At 45.2% G+C, this 5,000-nt stretch overlaps 1 non-coding gene and 22 pseudogenes across 1 annotated transcript; all 23 read left to right on the top strand.

Annotated features, from left to right (window-relative positions):
• Positions 1-66: 66 nt before the first annotated feature.
• Positions 67-185, top strand: LOC142122814 (5S ribosomal RNA; annotated as a pseudogene).
• Positions 186-266: 81 nt separating this feature from the next.
• Positions 267-385, top strand: LOC142122854 (5S ribosomal RNA; annotated as a pseudogene).
• Positions 386-465: 80 nt separating this feature from the next.
• On the top strand, positions 466-584 carry LOC142122919 (5S ribosomal RNA; annotated as a pseudogene).
• Positions 585-665: 81 nt separating this feature from the next.
• On the top strand, positions 666-784 carry LOC142122758 (5S ribosomal RNA; annotated as a pseudogene).
• An 81-nt stretch (positions 785-865) lies between these two features.
• On the top strand, positions 866-984 carry LOC142122872 (5S ribosomal RNA; annotated as a pseudogene).
• An 80-nt stretch (positions 985-1,064) lies between these two features.
• Positions 1,065-1,183, top strand: LOC142122892 (5S ribosomal RNA; annotated as a pseudogene).
• An 80-nt stretch (positions 1,184-1,263) lies between these two features.
• LOC142122916 (5S ribosomal RNA) lies at positions 1,264-1,382 on the top strand (annotated as a pseudogene).
• An 82-nt stretch (positions 1,383-1,464) lies between these two features.
• Positions 1,465-1,583, top strand: LOC142122903 (5S ribosomal RNA; annotated as a pseudogene).
• An 81-nt stretch (positions 1,584-1,664) lies between these two features.
• On the top strand, positions 1,665-1,783 carry LOC142122800 (5S ribosomal RNA; annotated as a pseudogene).
• A 257-nt stretch (positions 1,784-2,040) lies between these two features.
• LOC142122799 (5S ribosomal RNA) lies at positions 2,041-2,159 on the top strand (annotated as a pseudogene).
• An 80-nt stretch (positions 2,160-2,239) lies between these two features.
• On the top strand, positions 2,240-2,358 carry LOC142122822 (5S ribosomal RNA; annotated as a pseudogene).
• An 81-nt stretch (positions 2,359-2,439) lies between these two features.
• On the top strand, positions 2,440-2,558 carry LOC142122887 (5S ribosomal RNA). Its single transcript, XR_012684301.1, has one exon. It is a non-coding gene; the product is annotated as a 5S ribosomal RNA (ribosomal RNA).
• An 81-nt stretch (positions 2,559-2,639) lies between these two features.
• Positions 2,640-2,758, top strand: LOC142122918 (5S ribosomal RNA; annotated as a pseudogene).
• Positions 2,759-2,838: 80 nt separating this feature from the next.
• Positions 2,839-2,957, top strand: LOC142122876 (5S ribosomal RNA; annotated as a pseudogene).
• Positions 2,958-3,198: 241 nt separating this feature from the next.
• LOC142122850 (5S ribosomal RNA) lies at positions 3,199-3,317 on the top strand (annotated as a pseudogene).
• Positions 3,318-3,398: 81 nt separating this feature from the next.
• On the top strand, positions 3,399-3,517 carry LOC142122748 (5S ribosomal RNA; annotated as a pseudogene).
• Positions 3,518-3,596: 79 nt separating this feature from the next.
• LOC142122901 (5S ribosomal RNA) lies at positions 3,597-3,715 on the top strand (annotated as a pseudogene).
• Positions 3,716-3,785: 70 nt separating this feature from the next.
• On the top strand, positions 3,786-3,904 carry LOC142122824 (5S ribosomal RNA; annotated as a pseudogene).
• An 81-nt stretch (positions 3,905-3,985) lies between these two features.
• Positions 3,986-4,104, top strand: LOC142122906 (5S ribosomal RNA; annotated as a pseudogene).
• An 80-nt stretch (positions 4,105-4,184) lies between these two features.
• On the top strand, positions 4,185-4,303 carry LOC142122905 (5S ribosomal RNA; annotated as a pseudogene).
• An 81-nt stretch (positions 4,304-4,384) lies between these two features.
• Positions 4,385-4,503, top strand: LOC142122757 (5S ribosomal RNA; annotated as a pseudogene).
• Positions 4,504-4,584: 81 nt separating this feature from the next.
• Positions 4,585-4,703, top strand: LOC142122888 (5S ribosomal RNA; annotated as a pseudogene).
• Positions 4,704-4,783: 80 nt separating this feature from the next.
• LOC142122877 (5S ribosomal RNA) lies at positions 4,784-4,902 on the top strand (annotated as a pseudogene).
• Positions 4,903-5,000: the final 98 nt, after the last annotated feature.

Genomic DNA, 5,000 nt, shown 5'->3' with positions numbered 1-5,000 from the left:
TTTTTTCTCTCTTGTTCCGGCTTCTTTCAATGCTGGTTTTGAGATGTAGGTCAATAGTAAACCAATACCTACAGCCACACCACCCTGAACAAGCCCAATCTCATCTGATCTTGGAAGCGAAGCAGGGCTGGGCCTGGTTAGTACTTGGATGGGAGACCACCTGGCAATACCAGCTGCTGTAGGCCTTTTTTTTTATCTCTCTTGTTCCGGCTTCCTTCAATGCTGGTTTTGAGATTATAAGAGATGCAGGTCAATAGGAAAAAAATACCTACAGCTACACATCTCTGAACAAGCCCAATCTCGTTTGGTCTTGGAAGCTAAGCAGGGCCGGACCTGGTTAGTACTTTGATGGGAGACCACCTGGGAATACCAGGTGCTGTAGGCCTTTTTTTTTTCTCTCTTGTTCCGGCTTCCTTCAATGCTGGTTTTAAGATGTATAAGAGATGTAGGTCAATAGGAAACCATACCTACAACCACTCCACCTTGAACAAGCACAATCTCGTCTGATCTTGAAAGATAAGCAGCACCGGGCCTAGTTAGTACTTGAATGGGAGACCACCTAGGAATACCAGGTGCTGTAGGCCATTTTTTTTCCTCTCTTGTTCCGGCTTCCTTCAATGCTTATTTTGAGATGTATAAGTGATGTAGGTCATTAGGAAAACAATACCTACAGCCACACCACCCTGAATAAACCCAATCTCATCTGATCTTGGAAGCTAAGCAGGGCTTGGCCTGGTTAGTATTTGGATAGGAGACCACCTGGGAATACCAGGTGCTGTAGGCCTTTTTTTTTTCTCTCTTGTTCTGGCTTCCTTCAATGCTGGTTTTGAGATGTATAAGAGATGTAGTTCATTAGGAAACCAATACCTACAACCACTCCACTTTGAACAAGCACAATCTCGTCTGATCTTGGAAGCTAAGCAGTGCCAGGCCTGGTTAGTACTTGGATGGGAGACCACCTGGGAATACCAGGTGCTGTAGGCCTTTTTTTTTCTCTCTTGTTCTGGCTTCCTTCAATGCTGGTTTTGAGATGTATCAGAGATGTAGTTCATTAGGAACCCAATACCTACAGGCACACCACCCTGAATAAACCCAATCTCATCTGATCTTGGAAGCTAAGCAGGGCTTGGCCTGGTTAGTATTTGGATAGGAGACCACCTGGGAATACAAGGTGCTGTAATCCTTTTTTTTTTCTCTCTTGTTCCGGCTTCCTTCAATGCTGGTTTTGAGATTATAAGAGATGTAGGTCAATAGGAAACCAATACCTACAGCCACACCACCCTGAACAAGCCCAATTTCGTTTCATCTTGGAAGCTAAGCAGGGCCGCGCCTGGTTAGTACTTGGATGGGAGACCACTTGGCAATACCAGCTGCTGTAGGCCTTTTTTTTTATCTCTCTTGTTCCGGCTTCCTTCAATGCTGGTTTTGAGATGTATAAGAGATGTAGGTCAATAGGAAACCAATACCTACAACCACTCCACCTTGAACAAGCACAATCTCGTCTGATCTTGAAAGATAAGCAGCGCCGGGCCTAGTTAGTATTTGAATGGGAGACCACCTGGGAATACCAGGTGCTGTAGGCCTTTTTTTCCCCTCTCTTGTTCCGGCTTCCTTCAATGCTTATTTTGAGATGTATAAGTGATGTAGGTCATTAGGAAACCAATACCTACAGCCACACCACCCTGAACAAGCCCAATCTTGTCTGATCTTGGAAGCTAAGCAGGGCTGGGCCTGGTTAGTACTTGGATGGGAGACCACCCAGAAATACCAGGTGCTGTAGGCTTTTTTTTTTCTCTCTTGTTCCGGCCTCCTTCAATGCTGGTTTTGAGATGTATAAGAGATGTAGGTCAATAGGAAACCAATACCTACATCCACACCACCCTGAACAAGCCCAATCTCGTCTGATCTTGGAAGCTAAGCAGAGCCGTGCCTGGTTAGTACTTGGATGGGAGACCACCTGGGAATACCCCTCTCTTGTTCCGGCTTCCTTCAATGCTTATTTTGAGATGTATAAGTGATGTAGGTCATTAGGAAACCAATACCTACAGCCACACCACCCTGAACAAGCCCAATCTTGTCTGATCTTGGAAGCTAAGCAGGGCTGGGCCTGGTTAGTACTTGGATGGGAGACCACCCAGAAATACCAGGTGCTGTAGGCTTTTTTTTTTCTCTCTTGTTCCGGCCTCCTTCAATGCTGGTTTTGAGATGTATAAGAGATGTAGGTCAATAGGAAACCAATACCTACATCCACACCACCCTGAACAAGCCCAATCTCGTCTGATCTTGGAAGCTAAGCAGAGCCGTGCCTGGTTAGTACTTGGATGGGAGACCACCTGGGAATACCAGGTGCTGTAGGCCTTTTTTTCTTCTCTCTTGTTCCGGCTTCCTTCAATGCTGGTTTCTAGATGTATAAGAGATGTAGGTCAATAGAAAAACAATACCTACAGCCACACCACCCTGAACAAGCCCAATCTCATCTGATCTTGGTAGCTAAGCAGGGCTGGGCCTGGTTAGTACTTGGATGGGAGACCACCTGGGAATACTAGGTGCTGTAGGCCTTTTTTTTTTCTCTCTTGTTCTGGCTTCCTTCAATGCTGGTGTTGAGATTTATAAGAGATGTAGGTCAATAGGAAACTAATACCTACAGCCACTCCACCTTGAACAAGCACAATCTCGTCTGATCTTGAAAGATAAGCTGCGCCAGGCCTAGTTAGTACATGGATGGGAGACCACCTGGGAAAACCAGGTGCTGTAGGCCTTTTTTTTTCTCTTTTGATCCGGCTTCCTTCAATGCTGGTTTTCAGATGTATAAGTGATGTAGGTCATTAAGCAACCAAATCCTACAGCCACAACACCCTAAACAAGCCCAATCTCATCTGATCTTGGAAGCTAAGCAGAGCCGGGCCTGGTTAGTACTTGGATGCGAGACCACCTGGGAATACCAGGTGCTGTAGGCATTTTTTTTTTTCTCTCTTGTTCCGACTTCCTTCAATGCTGGTTTTGAGATGTATAAGAGATGTAGGTCAATAGGGAACCAATACCTACAGCCACACCACCCTGAACAAGCCCAATCTCGTCTGATCTTGAAAGCTAAGCAGTTCCGGGCCTGGTTAGCACTTTTTTTTTTCTCTCTTGTTCTGGCTTCCTTCAATGCTGGTTTTGAGATGTATAAGTGATGTAGGTCATTAAGAAACCAATACCTACAGCCACACCACCCTGAACAAGCCCAATCTCACCTGATCTTTGAAGCTAAGCAGGGCTTGGCCTAGTTAGTACTTGGATGGGAGACCACCTGGGAATACCAGGTGCTGTAGGCTTTTTTTTTTTCTCTCTTGTTACGGCTTCCTTCAATGCTGGTTTTTAGATGTATAAGAGATGTAGGTCAATAGAAAAACAATACCTACAGCCGCACAACCCTGAACAAGCCCAATCTCATCTGATCTTGGAAGCTAAGCAGGGCCGGGCCTGGTTAGTACTTGGATGGGAGACCACCTGGGAATACCAGGTGCTGTAGGCTTTTTTTTTTCTCTCTTGTTCCGGCTTCCTTCAATGCTGGTTTTGAGATTATAAGAGATGTAGGTCAATAGAAAACCAATACCTACAGCTACACATCTATGAACAAGCCCAATCTCGTTTGGTCTTGGAAGCTAAGCAGGGCCGGACCTGGTTAGTACTTTGATGGGAGACCACCTGGGAATACCAGATGCTGTAGGCCTTTTTTTTTTCTCTCTTGTTCCGGCTTCCTTCAATGCTGGTTTTGAGATGTAGGTCAATAGTAAACCAATACCTACAGCCACACCACCCTGAACAAGCCCAATCTCGTCTGATCTTGGAAGCGAAGCAGGGCTGGGCCTGGTTAGTACTTGGATGGGAGACCACCTGGCAATACCAGCTGCTGTAGGCCTTTTTTTTTTATCTCTCTTGTTCCGGCTTCCTTCAATGCTGGTTTTGAGATTATAAGAGATGCAGGTCAATAGGACCCAATACCTACAGCTACACATCTCTGAACAAGCCCAATCTCGTTTGGTCTTGGAAGCTAAGCAGGGCCGGACCTGGTTAGTACATTGATGGGAGAACACCTGGGAATACCAGGTGCTGTAGGCCTTTTTTTTTTCTCTCTTGTTCCGGCTTCCTTCAATGCTGGTTTTAAGATGTATAAGAGATGTAGGTCAATAGGAAACCATACCTACAACCACTCCACCTTGAACAAGCACAATCTCGTCTGATCTTGAAAGATAAGCAGCACCGGGCCTAGTTAGTACTTGAATGGGAGACCACCTAGGAATACCAGGTGTTGTAGGCCATTTTTTTTCCTCTCTTGTTCCGGCTTCCTTCAATGCTTATTTTGAGATGTATAAGTGATGTAGGTCATTAGGAAAACAATACCTACAGCCACACCACCCTGAATAAACCCAATCTCATCTGATCTTGGAAGCTAAGCAGGGCTTGGCCTGGTTAGTATTTGGATAGGAGACCACCTGGGAATACCAGGTGCTGTAGGCCTTTTTTTTTTCTCTCTTGTTCTGGCTTCCTTCAATGCTGGTTTTGAGATGTATAAGAGATGTAGTTCATTAAGAAACCAATACCTACAACCACTCCACTTTGAACAAGCACAATCTCGTCTGATCTTGGAAGCTAAGCAGTGCCAGGCCTGGTTAGTACTTGGATGGGAGACCACCTGGGAATACCAGGTGCTGTATGCCTTTTTTTTTCTCTCTTGTTCTGGCTTCCTTCAATGCTGGTTTTGAGATGTATAAGAGATGTAGTTCATTAGGAACCCAATACCTACAGCCACACCACCCTGAATAAACCCAATCTCATCTGATCTTGGAAGCTAAGCAGGGCTTGGCCTGGTTAGTATTTGGATAGGAGACCACCTGGGAATACAAGGTGCTGTAATCCTTTTTTTTTTCTCTCTTGTTCCGGCTTCCTTCAATGCTGGTTTTGAGATTATAAGAGATGTAGGTCAATAGTTAACCAATACCTACAGCCACACATCT

Source organism: Mixophyes fleayi, unplaced genomic scaffold (assembly GCF_038048845.1).
Source record: "Mixophyes fleayi isolate aMixFle1 unplaced genomic scaffold, aMixFle1.hap1 Scaffold_2298, whole genome shotgun sequence".
Taxonomy (NCBI): Eukaryota; Metazoa; Chordata; class Amphibia; order Anura; family Limnodynastidae; genus Mixophyes; species Mixophyes fleayi.
Note: the sequence above shows the minus strand (reverse complement) of the source record. Positions and strands in the feature narration are given on the sequence as shown.